The sequence below is a fragment of the Pleurodeles waltl genome, chromosome 4_2 (assembly GCF_031143425.1).
Source record: "Pleurodeles waltl isolate 20211129_DDA chromosome 4_2, aPleWal1.hap1.20221129, whole genome shotgun sequence".
NCBI classification, from domain to species: domain Eukaryota; kingdom Metazoa; phylum Chordata; class Amphibia; order Caudata; family Salamandridae; genus Pleurodeles; species Pleurodeles waltl.
The window spans coordinates 637,088,288-637,104,100 of NC_090443.1; positions in this window are offsets into that span (position 1 = coordinate 637,088,288).

A 15,813-nucleotide genomic window follows, 5' to 3' on the forward strand; every position below is an offset into this window, starting at 1 on the left:
ATACACCAGGAAGGCTGCTCAAAAACACAAACACTATCATGGAGTGCTTCACACAAAAGAACAGTAATGCTTGAAAAACAAGCAGTGGACGAGATAATGCCAGCTAATGAAAGAGACTGGAAAGACGCAATGCTATTTAGGAGGGACAACCATAAGATTGACATGCTGGGACACGAATAAGAAGTAGGTAAATGAGATTGACAAGGAAAGCGAACTAACCGTAAACAATGGAAAGCCGTAAACACCATCTTGTTGATTTTGGGAAGCCACAATATGCCTCACAACAGACAGTGTATGGGCTTTCTATTAGGTTCAACCTAAAACAAATTCAATTTCGCAAAGGCAAAGTAAACCAACAAAACTGCATTGCATTAATGCGGCCCAAAAACCAACAGAACACACAACAAACTGCTACACAACAAATGTGTACAAACGTTGTCACATATTACCACCTGAAGAATTCGGTTTTCATGCTACAATGGTAAAAGGTGTTTGGAGCAAGCACTGCCACAATTAACACCACAGCCCCATATATTCTTTGACATCTTCATTACGCTAAAGATTCATTGGTTCAGGGGAAGCTGAATCCATCAAAAGGGTGTCCGAGCTATAACGAAAAAGGTGGAGAATATAAATACACTTTAAAGCTACTTAATACTTGGAATGGTGAGAGAGTACCAAACAACTAGAGATAAATCCTTCTTCATTTACAAACTAGCAGCAGAAGACAAAAACATTTTTAACCCCTTCGCTACCAGGCCTTTTCCCCTCAGGTGCCAGGCCTTTTATTGGCTATTTGGAGCAGTTCTCGCTTAGGCCCTCATAAGGTTTTGTCCACATAAGCTACCCACGACAAATTTGCGTCCTTTTTTCCCAGCATCCTAGGGATTCTAGAGGTACCCAGACTTTGTGGGTTCCCTTAAAGGAGACAAATAAATTAACCAAAATACATCGAACATTTAGGGGGTGATTCTAATTCTGGCGGGCGGCGGAGGCCGCCCGCCAGAATTCCGCCCCCATAATACCGCTCCGCGGTCAGAAGACCGCGGAGGGTATTATGAGTTTTTCCCTGGGCTGGCGGGCGGTCTCCAAAAGACCGCCCGCCAGCCCAGGGAAAACCTCCCTTCCCACGAGGATGCCGGCTCGTAATCGAGCCGGCGGAGTGGGAAGGTGCGACGGGTGCAGTAGCACCCGTCGCGTATTTCAGTGTCTGCAAGGCAGACACTGAAATACCTTGCGGGGCCCTCTTACGGGGGCCCCTGCCGTGCCCATGCCATTGGCATGGGCACGGCAGGGGCCCCCAGGGGCCCCGCGACCCCCCCTACCGCCATCCTGTTCATGGCGGCTTTCCCGCCATGAACAGGATGGCGGTAGGGGGGGTCAGAATCCCCCATGGCGGCGGGAGACCGCCGGTTTACCCTTTCTGACCGCGGCCAAAGCGCTGCGGTCAGAATGCCCTGCGGGGCACCGCCGGCCTGTCGGCGGTGCTCTCGCCGACCCTCGCCCCGGCGGTCGAAGACCGCCGGGGTTAGAATCAGCCCCTTAGTTTTTTCCCAAAAAATAGGAAACAAGGGCTGCAAAAGAAGGCTTTTTTTTCTGAAAATGGCACCAACAAAGGGTTTGCAGTGCTAAAATCAACATCATCCTAGCTTTCAGGAACATGCAGACATGAATCAGAAAACCCAATTTTTCAACACAATTTTTGCATTTTACTGGGACATACCCCATTTGTACAATTTTTTTGTGTTTTCAGCCTCCTTCCAGTTAGGGACAGAAATGAGTATAAAACCAATGGTCGATCCCAGAAAGCTAAATATTTCTGAAAAGTAGATAAAATTCTGAATTCATAGAGGAATAATTTGTCTACAGAAAATAACAGCTGAAATAAAAAGAATATTGAAATTGAGGTAAAAAAACAGCAATTTTTCTCAATGATTTACTCTGTACATTTTTCCTGTCATGTCAGATTTTTTAAAGCAATATACTCTTACGTCTGCTAGACTCTTCTGGTTGCAGGGATATATAGGGCTTGTAGGTTTATCAAGAACCCTAGGTACCCAGAGCCAATAAATGAGCTGCACCTTGCAATGGGTTTTCATTCTGTACCAGGTATACAGCAATTAATTTGCTGAAAAATAAAGAGTGAAAAATAGGTATCAAGAAAACCTTTGTATTTCGAAGATGGGCACAAGATAAGGTGTTGAGAGCAGTGGTTATTTGCACAACTCTGAATTCCGGGGTGCCCATACTAGCATTTGAATTACAGGGTATTTCTCAATTAGATGTCTTTTTTATACACTGTCTTACATTTGGAAGGAAAAAATAAAGAGAAGGATAAGGGGCAATAACACTTGTTTTGCTATTCTGTGTTCCCCCAAGTCTCCTGATAACAATGGTACCTCACTTGTGTGGGTAGGCCTAATGCTTGCGACCGGAAACGCAACGTGGACACATCACATTTTTACATTGAAATCTGACGTGTTTTTGCAAAGTGCCTAGCTGTAGATTTTGGCCTCTAGCTCAGTCGGCACCTAGGGAAACCTACCAAACCTATGCATTTTTCAAAACTAGGCACCTAGGGGAATCCGAGATGTGGTGACTTGTGGGGCTCTCACCAGGTTCTGTTTCCCAGAATCCTTTGCAAACCTCAAAATTTGGCTAAAAAAAAACACTTTTTCCTCATATTTCGGTGACATAACTTTCTGGAATCTCAGAGGAGCCACACATTTCCTTCTACCCAGCGTTTCCTCAAGCCTCCCAATAAAAATGGTACCTCCCTTGTGTGGGTAGGCCTAGTGCCAGTGACAGGAAATGCCCCAAAACACAAAGTAGACACATCACATTTTCCCAAAGAAAACAGAGCTGTTTTTTGCAAAGTGCCTAGCTGTGGATTTTGGCCTCTAGCTCAGCCGGCACCTAGGGAAACCTACCAAACCTGTGCATTTTTTAAAACTAGACACCTAGGGAAATCGAAGATGGGGTGACTTGTGGGTCTCTCACCAGGTTATGTTACCCAGAATCCTTTGCAAACCTCAAAAATTGGCTAAAAAAACACGTTTCCTCACATTTCAGTGACATTACGTTATGGAATTTGAGTGGAGCCACAAATTTCCTTCCACCTGGCGTTTCCCCAAGCCTCCCAATAAAAATGGTACCTCACTTGTATGGGTAGGCCCAGTGTCTGCGACAGGAAATGCCCCAAAACACAGCGTGGACACATCACATTTTCCCAAAGAAAACAGAGCTGTTTTTTGCAAAGTGCCTAGCTGTGGATTTTGGCCTCTAGCTCAGCCGGCACCTAGGGAAACCTCCCAAACCTGTGCATTTTTTAAAATTAGACACCTAGGGGAATCCAAGATGTGGTGACTTGTGGGGCTCTCACCAGGTTCTGCTACCCAGAATCCTTTGCAAACCTCAAAATTTGGCTAAAAAAACACTTTTTCCTCATATTTCGGTGACATAACCTTCTGGAATCCCAGAGGAGCCACAAATGTCCTTCCACCCAGCGTTTCCCCAAGCCTCCCAATAAAAATGGTACCTCACTTGTGTGGGTAGGCCTAGTGCCAGTGACAGGAAATGCCCCAAAACACAACGTAGGCACATCACATTTTCCTAAAGAAAACAGAGCTGTTTTTTGCAAAGTGCCTAGCTGTGGATTTTGGCCTCTAGCTCAGCTGGCACCTAGCGAAACCTACCAAACGTTTGCATTTTTTTAAAACTAGACACCTAGGGAAATCCAAGATGGGGTGACTTGTGGGTCTCTCACCAGGTTCTCTTACCCAGAATCCTTTGCAAACCTCAAAATTTGGAGCCACAAATTTCCTACCACCCGGTGTTCCCCCAAGCTTCCTAATAAAAATGGTACCTCACTTGTGTGGGTAGGCCTAGTGCCCGCGACAGAAAAAGTCCAAGAACCTGTAGAGATTGAGGGGATAGCACAGCAAGTTGATAAGCACATATTTCTCTTTCATACATCTTTAGGCTGGTTGTGCTTTTGGGACCCACACAAGTGAGGCATAATTTTATTTAGGAGACTGAGGGGAACACTGGGTGGTAGGAAATATGTGCCGTAGCAATGATCCTACAAAGAAAGTTGAGGAAAATATGCTTTTTTAAGCAAATTTTGAGGTTTGCAGAGGAGTCTGGGTAAGAAAATGTTGGGGGATCCATGCAAGCCACACCTCCCTGGACTCCTTGGGGTGTCTAGTTTTAAAAAATGTCTGGGTTTGGTAGGTTTCCCTAGATGAAGGCCTCACCTGGGACCCAAAACATAGGTGCCACACCAAACACAAGTAGTTTTGCAATAAATCATTTTGATGTGTCCAAGTACTTCTGTGATGTTCCAAACCATAAAATTGTGAAAAGAAATGCACTTAGGTTATGTTAAAAAGACCTCTCACCCACCAACCAAGTTGGTGGCATGCTTCATCATCGGGGTCCCATCCGAGACACCTAGCGTGAAACGGGTGTGCTGCGAGGCCTGATTATGGCGGAGCAGATTTTGTCATTTTTAGCACACATACTGGTTGGATTTGGCAAAAGGGTGAGTGATGGTTCAGCAGATCAAATTTTATTAACAAGAGATTTCACAAAAGTGATATGCACTGTTTATAACTGAAAGGCCAAAAAACAGAACCAACGACTCACAGCTTGTGAGCTGTAAAGCTGCGTCAAGGCACCTACCGCTTTACAGTCCATTCACACACCTTTCATACATGACATGCAAAAGACCATTAACGCTGCCAGCCGCAGGCCCAGCACATTACAACATTTGCATCAACAGACAGCGCCATTCAAGGGCCCATCACTTTCATATGCCCACATGCCTGATACAGCAATCACACCAGCGGATGGGAGTGTGTGGGCGGGCGTTTGGCAGGCAACGCCAGCCAAGCGCCACCCCACGCACACCGCCAGCCAAGTGCCACTCCATGCACACCTCCAGCCAAGCGCCTCCCAACGCAGCCCGCCGGCCACGCGCTACCCCACGCACACCGCCAGCCAAGTGCCACTCCACGCACACCACCAGCCAAGTCCCACTCCACGCACACTGGCAGCCAAGCACCACCCCATGCACACCGCCAGCCACACGCCACTCTACGCGCACCACAAGCCAAGCACCACCACATAAACACCGCCATCACTTTTTTTAAACAATAAAGAAACCACTAACTAATTATAAGTACAAAACTACAAACACAAAAGCTCTAACTGAATACATGACAGTAATGCCAACAGTGAAACTGAACATATGAAAATATAGAACAGGCAGTTTACGCTTGTGGTATTTCCCCAAAAATGTTTTTGGTGTGGTAACTCCGGAAACAGTCTGCCACACACAGCCCAGGCTTTGAAGGACAGTCCGGACAGTACATCCGGCTTTCCCTCTGGATACATCTTCGGGCACAAACTCTACATTTCTTGGTTGGAAAGTCTTTTTTGGGAGTGGGAGGAATCTGATCAGGAAAATGGTGATCTTTCAATCTAGCCACATCCTCCACAACTGCTACTCTAGGAACTCTTGCATGATCCACCATAACATGGCTCTCTATCACTGACTCCTGAAATTTAATAAATTTCATCCTTGACTCAGGCGAACAATCCTTAAACACTATCAAAGCATTAAAAGTTGCCAGATTGAACAAATGGACAGCCAACTTTTTATACCACACGTAATACTTACGATCAGCAATGTATGGTTCCAACCTCTGATCAACTCTATCAACACCACCAATATGCTTATTGTAATCTAAAATGCACATAGCTTTGCACACTTCAGCATCTTGACCCCAAACAGGCACAGGTGAAGTACTCTCATCATGGCTGGTAGTTAGCATGTACACATCCCTGCTGTCCACAAATTTCCGAGCTAGCAACTCATCATTCCGCAAGGCACTGCACTGTCCCCTCTCAAGTTTTTTTACAGACAAGCTCCCTTGGATAGCCTTTCCGGTTGGAGCGGATTGTGCCACAAGCAACACTGTCCACTCTGAACAACTCCTTGAATAACTGAACTCCAGTTTAGAAGTTATCTACATAGAAATTATGACTTTTTTAAACACTCATCTACCACGTTCCCACACAATTCCCTCACTAACTCCAAAAGTGGGTGGACAACCTGGGGGGTCAATACTGGAATCCCTACCAGTGTAGGCCTAGAAATTATAAACATAACCTGTACTACTTTCTGACAACATATACAATTTAATTGCATACTGTGCCCTCTTGCTGGGAATGTACTGCCTAAAAACCAAATTACCCTTGAACAGGACCAAAGACTTGTCCACACTTATTTCTTTGCCTGGCACATAGACCTCTAAACAACAATCTACAAAATGATCAAGGACAGGCCTAATCTTAAAAAGACGGTCACAATCGGGGGTGATCTTGTGGCAAGGCTAAAGCATTGTCGAGAAAATGCGGCATCCGAAGAAGAATCAAATACAGATTATGAGTCATTGTTGCAGGAAATATAGCCATTGCCATCAAGGGACTAGTAGACCAACAAGAAGCCAGTGACGGCTTCCTTATCAACCCCATCAAAAAAGTCAAACCCAAAAACATTTTCATCTCTTCCAAATTTGTGAGAATCAAATGGGTAGCTCTAGACTGAGGCCTAAGTCTGGCAGCGTTGTCCCTCAAATACTGCTCCACATACAAATTAGTCTGCTCAACAATCTTTTCCAAAAATACATCGTCCATAAACAACTCAAGGAAATTGATAGGCAAAAGGTTTTCTGTATTTACTCTACACCCTGGGAGACTAGTAAAGGCAGGCAACTGTGGCTGCTCCATGTTTGGGGCAACCCAGGTGTCAGGTCTTGCAACTGTAAGCCTTTCAGCTGCTGGCTGCTGCACCATTTGCACATCGATGTCCTCCTCAAAAACAGGCCCTTCATCTGCACTGAGAGTGGCTTTCTCATCAGAAGATTCCTCTCAGACAGAAAACTCACTCCCAGATTCTCTCTCTTCATCCTCTGCCTCAGATGCAGAGTCCGTCTCATAATCATGGTCAGAGGATGACTCAAAAAGCATGCCAACAACCTGCTGAGTGGTCACTCTGCGGCTAGCCATGATCCTTTCTAAGAAGTTTAAAGTGACAAATGCGTCAACAACAACCAGAACTGTTTAAAATAAGTAATAAACAAATTGTGGCTTTATTACAAAGAGCTATGTATTCAAATACTATACCACTCACTTGCCTGAAAAAGCTAGACTCAGCAGCAACTAATCTGCACAGACTCAGCAATCACAAATGATATCCCACTAAAAAGAAAAAAGAAAAGCATATTAGACATAAGACAACACCAATATTGTGCACAAATCTAAGGACAATTTCACACATAATCCTTAATACACCACCCACAAACATGTCATTAATTCATGACAACACTACTCCTTTTGAGTAAATTTACTTACCTAACACATGCAACTACGCAAACCTCAGGTCAATCACTGCCAAAACGAACCACAAATGCAAACACTTCACCAGTTGAGAAACACCCTGCCACCAAACAGTAAAGATGTTTCCTTGGTGTCTAGTGGTCTCTGGGGAAGATGGGCCTAAAAAAATACTGGGCCAATCTGCTCCCAAAGGGGGCAGAAACGGCATAAAATATTATGCCCCCTGCACAAAAAACACACACACAAAAAAGAAAATCCCTGGTGCCTAGTTGATTCTGCCCCACTTGGGGGCAGATGGCCCCAAAAAAAAGTCCGATCTGCCCCCAAGGGGGGCACAACTGCCCAAAAGTGTTTGTCCCCCACACAAAAAAACTAATAAAAACACATCCATGGTGCCATTGTGGCTTCTACCCCCCCGGAGGCAGATTGTCTGAAAAATAATTAGCTGATCTGCCCCCAAGGTGAGCAGAAATGGCGTTTAACATTATGCCTCCTTGGGGGAGCGGCCCTTGCCCAAGGGGTCCACCCACCGCACAAAAAGTCACCCACACACATATTCCCTGGTGCGTAGTGGATTCTGCCCCCATGGGGGCAGATGGGACAAAAAAACAAGGACGATCTGCCCCCAAGGGGCTGCCCCCGCACAAACAACCCCAAACAAAACACATCCCTGATGCCATTGTAGCTTCTATCTCCCCTGAGGGTCAGATCGGCTGAGAAATAATTAGCCGATCTGCCCCTGGGGGGCAGAAATGGTGTATAACATTATGCCCCCTTGGGGGAGCTGCCCTTGCCCAAGGAGCCCCCCTGCACAAAGACACATATAATCCCTGGTGCCTAGTGGATTCTGCCCCCCTTGGGGGCAAATGGGCCATAAAAACAAGGCCGATCTGCCCCCAAGGAGGGCAGAACTATCAAGAAGTGTTTGTCCCCCTTTGGTGGGGAGACCCTTGCCCAAAGGGCCACCCCGCACAAAAAAACCCAAACAGAACACATCCCTGGTGCCATTGTGGCTTCTACACCCCCTGGGGGCAGATCGGCTGAAAAATAATTAGCCGATCTTCCCCCGGGGGGCAGAAACAGCATATAACATTATTCCCCCTTGGGGATGCAGCCCTTGCCCAAGGGACCACCCCCCACACAAAAAACTCACGTACACACATAGGTGGTCATTACAACCCTGGAGGACGGTGTTAAAGCAGCCGTAAAACCACCAACAGGCCGGCGGTAAAAAAAGTGCAGTTACGACCGTGGCGGGAACCGCCAACAAAGGCAGCCACTTTAACACTCCGACCGCCACGGCGGTACAAACAAACAGTGCGGCGGTCACCGCCAACAGACAGGCGGGAGACAATGTACCGCCCACACTATTATGACAGGCCAATCTGCCACCTTTTCCGGGGCAGATTCACCGTGGGTAAAAACACGGCGGAAACAGGAATTTCGAAGGGAAAACGCTCACCTCTACACACCCCATGAGGAACGAGGACACCATGGACCCGGAACTCCAAATTCTCCCTGTGATAGTCTTCCTGCTCCTCTACCAGGAACACGAATGCCGGCGGCGAAGACCACGGTGAGTACTGCACCTACGGCACAGGGGAGGGGGGAGGGAAAAAACAGGGACACGCAACACCCCCACCCTCACCCACTACAACACACACAAATGCATATCAATACATCACAGTAACCCCCCCCAAACCCCCCGGAAGAATGCAAAGACAATAGAAAATTAGTGTAACCATTGTAATATATTAAAAACAAGTAGGCAAAAATATATATATACACCATGTACAAAATAAATACCAAGCATAGTAGTCCAGGTAATGCACTAAGATAGTCCGTGGAATACTGGGACCACACGGTATGGGCGAGGCCCACACAAGATCCCCGACCATGACGGAGAGAACACTGCAGGGGCATCAGATACCAAGAAAACAGGCACCTCAGGGGGAGGGAAAGGGGGGCACCTCAGCCGCTTGGGTGCACGACGCCAAATCCACGAGGGGGCCACATGCCCACTGTTCCATCCTGGGGAGTGCAAAGCCACAGTCTCTCAAGTCTCTACAGTGGGTGGTCTGCCCACTGTTCAATCCTGGGGAGTGCAAAGCCACAGTCTCTCTAGTCTCTACAGTGGGTGGTCTGCCCACTGTTCAATCCTGGGGAGTGCAAAGCCACATATCTCTCAAGTGGATGTCAGTCTCCACTGATTCTGGAGGGGGCATGGTGCCCAGAGTGCTTCATCCTGTTAAGGACAGAGGTAGTGGATGACAGTCTCCACTGGTTGTGGGGGAGGGCATGGTGCCCAGAGTGCATAATTCACCCCGTGACAGACTCAGTTGCATCAGTGCCCCTGCCGCTCATGGGCTAGCGGTGCTTCAAATGGCGGTGCCCTGTTCAGCAGTGCTTCAGAAATGGCGGTGCCCTGTTCAGCACTGCTTCTGATGGTGGTGCCCTGTTCAGCGGTGCTTCAGATGGCGGTGCCCTGTTCAGCGGTGCTTCAGATGGCGGTCTCCATTGCAGGGTCTCAGCTGCTGGCGGTCCTTCATGGCCCAACGGGCCTTTTGCTGGCGGTCCTTCATGGCCCAGCGGGCCTTTTGCTGGCGGTCCTTCATGGCGAAGCTTGGCTCGTGCTGGCGGTGGCCTCCTGGGCAGCTGGGCTTGTTCTGGCGGTGGCCTCCTGGGCAGCTGGGCTTGTGCTGGATGTGGCCTCCTGGGCAGCTGGGCTGGTGCTGGCGGTGGCCTCCTGGGCAGCTGGGCTGGTGCTGATGGTGGCCTCCTGGGCAGCTGGGCTGGTGCTGGCGGTGGCCTCCTGGGCAGCGGGGATGATGACGGCCTTCTCCGCTGTGCAGCTCTTCTCAGACTTGCCGGGTTTTTTGTGGCCCTTCCCCACCTTGGAAGGTGTCACAGCTGACTCCACACTCCCAATGGGACACCTGGGAGTGGCTTTGGTGGCTGGAGTCTTCACCCTCTCCCGCCAGGCACTGGCCAACTTCTGATGCTTCACAGGTGGGGGACTGTCTGTGCTGTGGCTCCGTGCCACACTGGCTGCCCTGGTGGCCGGTGCACTCCAGATTCCGGTGACTACAGGCACCACTGGTCCCGGAGATGTTGTGGCTGAGGTGCTAGTTCGGGACCTATGAGATGGACTGGGTGGGGGAGGTGTGGGAAAGAGGTCAAGGTTGGACAGGAAAACGTTTTTTGGACACACTGGGACGGGTAGCTGGAGGGGGGTTGGGAGTGGAGGAAAAGGTGGTGGTTGTAGGAGGTGTACGTTTGGTGACTTTGGGTGAAGGTGCATGCGCTGGAGGTTGTCATGAGGTGGATGACTGTTGGGTGGGTGTGTGCCTGCGTTTGTGTATCTTGGGAGGAGGCGTCACAGACACACTCGGAGAGGACACAGGGGACGTGTAAATGGTAGTGGGGGTGGTGACTGCACGTGAGCGGGGTGTGGTGGTGGGTGTGCTGGAGAGGAACGTAGTGGCTGTAGAGGTAGTGCATGCAGGTGTGAGTGTAGACGAAACTGGGAGGGAGGAGGGAGACGAGGAGGAGGGGAACACAGTGGAGGCAGTGGATGTTGGTGTCTGCATGTGTGTGATGCTTGCGTGAGTGCCTGTGGGATGTGTGGTGCTTATGTTTGCCTGAGCTTCCTTTGGGTGTTGATGTGTGTGCATGTTGGTCTGTAGGTGTGCTTGGGATAGGCTGAGGTACAGGGGATTGGGTCTGGGTTGAGGAAGTTGGAGGGGGGAGGCTAGAGATGAGGACAATGGCTGCCATCAGTGCTGAGGCCAGAGTTTGAAAAGCTGGGTGAAGGGCCGCCTACCCAGAATGAATGCCCTCCAGGAATGCATTGGTTTGTTGCAACTGCCTCTCTACACCCTGGATGGCATTCAAAATGGTAGACTGCCCAGCAGTGAGGGACCTGAGGAGGTGAATGGCCTCCTCACTGAGGGCAGCAGGGGTGACTGGGGCAGGGGCTGAGGTGCCTGGGGCGAAGGTGATGCCAACCCTCCTGGGTGAGCGGGCAAGGGGCAAAGGCTGAGGGGCTGCTGGGAGGGCGGTGCTGGTAGGGAGGGTGGCGACTGTACATGTAGATGCGGGGGGCACAGATGTTGCTGCCACCACAAGGGAGCTCCCATCAGAGGACGAGTCCGTGTCGCTGGTGTCAGCTCCTGTCCCCGCCATGGAGCTCTCCTCGCACTCCGTCCCACTGGTGAATTCAGACTCCGTAGTGTCACTCTCCAGGGCCATGTGGGATGCAACTCCCTCTTGCTCCGGTGCCACTGCTCCTCCGCCTGATGATGCTAATGCACACAAGAACAGGGAGACCACAAAAAGGGGGGGAACGACAGAAGAAAGACATGTTGAGTGCATGCATTACCGCTACCGTTGGCGGACACCACAGACACAGAAGTCCCCTGCACTATGCCGCACTCCTGGGCTCCACTGTTCAATTTATGGGAAATGGCCTACAAGGCTATGGACGACATCTGCACACATAGATGACACAGGGCATGACTAGCTGTACTTGGCACTCTACAGAGGTGGGCTGGGGTGCCACATGGCATGACATACGGAGGGGCCTTGCCTACGGAACTCGCCCTGGCCTAGGGAAACCCACAGCCCTCCTCCCCCACCCAGACACCTCCATTGCGCTCAAAGTCAGCAGAATGAGAGTGTACTCACCCCCTTGTGGCTGCTGTGATGCCCTCAAGAGCCCATCCAACTCCGGGTAGGCCACCACCAGGATCCTGAACATCAGGGGGGTCATGTTGCGACGGGCACCCCTCCCACGTTGGGAGGCCATCCCCAGCTGAGTCTCCGCCGTATTCTTGCTCCAGCGGCGAATGTCCTCCCATCTTTTCCGGCAGTGGGTGCTCCGTCTGTGGTAGACCCCCAGGGTCCGGACGTCCTTGGCAATGGCACGACAAATATCTTTCTTCTGGTGGGCGCTGACCTACATGAAATGTACAGGGGAAAAAGAGAAGGTATTACCAACTGCACTGTCCAAGTGATTGGCCCCCATCCCTACCCTTGCCATGTGGCACATGCATTCACTGTCTTTCATGCACGCAGCACTCTCCCCCCTTCCTTCTTACATCCAGCCCTCTCCACACAGGCATAGCCCATAGCATGCTCCCAGTGTACTTACCTGTTTGTCTGGAGGACCATAGAGTAGCGTGTACTGGGGGAGGACCCCATCCATGAGTTTTTCCAACTCTTCCGATGTGAAGGCAGGGGCCCTTTCCCCAGACACTTGAGCCATTGTCTCTTCCAGGCCGAGGTCACAGCAGCACTTGCAGTGTAGATCCTCCCCTGTCGAAGATAAGGTATCGAGTGATTGAAGTGATAGAAAATGGCGGTCACGTCTGCGGTGGTGCATAACGTCACCGCCGGCATACATCGCCATTGGCTCCTGGGACCCATAGGGTCCAATGTTAACCAATGCAGCATTGTGCCGTGGTCTTCGACCGCCTACCGCGACGGTGTACAACGCCAGCGCAGTTACCTCACATCCCATTGTCCCACTTTACAGGTCAGGCAGCCGCCATTTCAGGGGCCCAAATGGCTTCATTTCCAACTGCGTCACTTATACCTAGGCCTAGACTCAACACACATACTGGCCACCTTTTGTGTATGATAGGTGTTCTGTGTAAACTGTGGGTACGTACTGAGTTGTTGACTCTGTGCTCGCTGTTGTCCTTCATAGGCACTGTCCGCTGGGACATGTGAGGAGATGGTGGTATCCTCCGGTGTACCGACCGTTGGTGGACCTGTCGACAATGGAGGAGCGACATTTGATTATCACATACAGGCTTGACCGTGCCACAATCCAGGAACTGTGTACCCAGTTGGAGCCAGACCTGATGTCAGCAATCCGCCATTCCACAGGAATCCCCCCTCAAGTGCAGGTGCTGTCAGTGCTCCATTTCCTTGCAAGTGGTTCCTTTCAGACAACAGTGGCCATGGCATCAGGGATGTCCCACCCTATGTTTTCCAACGTATTGTCCGGAGTGTTGTCTGCCCTTCTGGAACACATGCAGAGCTACATTGTTTTCCCTCAGGTGGAGGATTTGCCTACTGTGAAAGAGGATTTCTATGCCCTGGGACACATCCCCAACATCATTGGTGCCATTGATGGGACACATGTGGCTTTGGTACTCCCCCACAGGAGTGAACAGGTGTACAGAAACCGGAAGAGTTATCATTCTATGAATGTACAGATGGTATGTTTGGCAGACCAGTACATCTCCCATGTGAATGCCAAGTTCCCTGGCTCAGTGCATGATGCCTACATCCAGCGGAATAGCAGCATCCCTTATGTGATGGGTCAACTCCAGAGGCACCGTGTGTGGCTATTAGGTGAGCACCTGGAAGCAAGTCAGTGGGAATGGTTGTCTGGGGATATGCCTCCAGGTTAGTGTGTGTCTAACAGTTGTCCCTCACCATTTGCAGGTGACTCTGGTTACCCCAACCTGTCATGGCTACTGACCCCAGTGAGGAATCCCAGGAAGAGGGCAGAGGAATGCTACAAGAGGCGCATGGGCGAACTAGGAGGGTGATCGAGTGGACCTTCGGCCTCCTGAAGGCCAGGTTCAGGTGCCTCCATATGACAGGTGGATCACTATTCTACTCACCAAAGAAGGTGTGCCAGATCATCATGGCCTGCTGTATGCTTCATAACTTGGCTTTGTGACGACAGGTGCCTTTTCTGCAGGAGGATGGTCCAGATGGCGGTGTTGTTGCAGCTGTGGAGCCTGTGGACAGTGAAGACGAGGAAGCAGGGGAAGAAGACATGCACAACAGGGACTCAGTGATCCAGCAATATTTCCAGTGAGACACAGGTAAGAATACAAACCTGCCTACTACATGTACTTTAACACTACTACCTCTCTACTGTGTGTCGTTTTCACTCAGTGTATGGTCACTGAGTTGTCACTTTCCCTTACGATTTCACAGATGTGGGTCCCACTGTGTGACATCTGCTTAGATTCCTCATGGACTAGAGCTGTGTGACATAGGTATGTTGACATTATAATTGAAAGAGCATTTTGTCACTGTAATTGCTAATACACTATTTCGAAATCACAGACAGACTCCAAATTGTTTTGTGCTTTAACTGTGTTTATTTAAGTGCTCAATATTGGAGGGGGTAGTGAAATGGTGAGGGGTGATGGCGGAGGAATGTCCATGGCAGAGTCCAGTCTATTAGTCTCACAGGTGCATTGCCCATATGGGCATAGGAAGTGGAGCTGGGGCAGTTTCAGTATGGACAGGGTGACAAAGTGGGACAGTAGGATGACAATCAGGGTGGTCTCATTTCTTGGGGGGGGTCTTGGCATTGTGCTCTGTCTTTGTTCTGGATCTCAGGGACCGTTTGCGGGGTGGTTCTCCCTCTGTAGGGGTGGGCTGCTGGTGTGGTGGTCCTGTGGCGGGCGTCCTGTCCACTAGCACCGGTGGAGGTTGTGGGCAGTTCATCGTCCATGCTAGTGTCAGGGGCACCTTGTAGTGCCACAGTGTCCCTCCTGGTGTTCACAAGTTCCTTCAGCACCCCTAGGATGGTGCCCAGGGTGGAGCTGATGGTTCTGAGTTCCTCCTTGAAGCCCATATACTGTTCCTCCTGCAGGCGCTGGGTCTCCTGAAACTTGGCCAGTACCGTTGCCATCGTGTCCTGGGAGTGGTGGTAGGCTCCCATGATAGAGGAGAGGGCCTTATGGACAGTGGGTTCCCTTGGCCTGTCCGCCCCCTGTCGCACAGCAGCCCTCCCAGTTCCCCTGTGTTCCTGGGCCTCCGTCCCTTGGACCGTGTGCCCACTACCACTGCCCCCAGGTCCCTGTTGTCGTTGGGTTGCTGGGTTATCCTGGGTTCCCTGTAGTGGTGGACACACAGCTGATTGACGTGTCCTGGGGACGGAGGTATGGGCCCGCTGGGTGGGCACTGTGCTGGTGTTTCCAGAGGGTGGAAGGTCTGTAGTGGCCTGTGACTGGGTGATTTTTATTTATTTATTTATTTAATGCGTTTTTATATAGTGCGGACTTTACCCGAAGGTGTCAGAGCGCTTCACAATAGGCAAAGTAAAGATACAAGAGGAGAAGAATTACAAGTGAGCCTGTTACAAAACAAACGTTACATTACATGAGGCAATAGTGATAATTGTGCAAGTATCAGGAGCAAAAAATACACGAGGTAGCAAACGATACGTTACGAAAGGAAAAAGTGACGTGTGCAGGATACAAGAGCAAATAAAGTACGAGTAGAGGTAAAAAAATTGCAATAAATGGTAGATACTCAAAACACTAAAACAATAGTTATGTTACATGAGGCAGTGGTGGCCGTTGTGCATGTATCAAAAGCAAACAAGATATAAGAGGTAGCAAATGATACGTTGTAGAAGGAAAGGTGCCGTGT